This window comes from Calidris pugnax, unplaced genomic scaffold (assembly GCF_001431845.1).
Source record: "Calidris pugnax isolate Ruff unplaced genomic scaffold, ASM143184v1 scaffold167, whole genome shotgun sequence".
In the NCBI taxonomy this organism is placed as follows: domain Eukaryota; kingdom Metazoa; phylum Chordata; class Aves; order Charadriiformes; family Scolopacidae; genus Calidris; species Calidris pugnax.
Genome location: NW_015091045.1, coordinates 665,824 through 666,779, shown reverse-complemented (window position 1 = coordinate 666,779; position 956 = coordinate 665,824).

Genomic DNA, 956 nt, shown 5'->3' with positions numbered 1-956 from the left:
GAGGAAGGCAGTGCAGGGATGAGCAAGGCTGCTTTGGACCCTCCCCTCCTCCTCTGGCTGAGCAACCCTCCAGGCTGGGGGTGGTGGGTGAACACTCCATGGTACCCCCCCACACCGTGCTGCAGCCACACCGGGGGGCTGTCCCACGGCCCCCACGACTCACCTGCACCCACGTCGTGCTTCGTGCTGGGTTATCCCCCGTTGCTCCCCGCTGGCCGGGGGATCAGAGCCACCACTGCCACCGGCACGGCCACCTCTCCTGCTTCCCCAGCAGCCAGGGCCACCAAGTCCCAGCCCCGGGGGCCACCGTCCCACCTCTGCCCTGGCCTCTCTGCGGTGCCTCTGGGGAGGAGCTGCTGCAGACAGACCCACGGCGTTGTCAGGATAAAGAGGGGGGTACTGGGGGGGGAGGAAGTTGCATTAAGACCACGCACATACTTTATTCCCAGCCACCTTTATTGGATCAGCCGGGTAAGTGAGTTAAGGGAATTGGTTTATCCCATTAGGTTGCACTGCCAAGGCCTCACCGCCCGGGGCCATGGGATGCTCTGCGGGGACAGGCACGGGGACCAGGACAAGGGGGGGCTGGGGGGATGAGGGGCACCATCTCCTCCCTGCATCACAACAGCCCTCCCCCAAAAACCCTCACCACTGCTGGGGGGCTGCTGGCCCCAATGGGGGTCCCAAATAGGTCCCCATGCAGCCCCATCCTTCCCTGCGCATCCTCCTGCCAGATGCAAACATCTGGCCCTGCTGGCACATGGGGCCAACCTGGTCCCCAGCCACGTGGGGGGGGCGCAGAGGGAGAGGGAATGACCCCCCCCAGGAATGGGAACACGGGATGTGGGGAGGTGCCTGTTGGAAACGGGGTCTGTGAGTTCCCCAATAGCCCTAAAACTGTCCCATCTGAGCTGGGAGGCAGCCAGGCCCCTTTGCAAAGCCATCCCGTGGTGGGG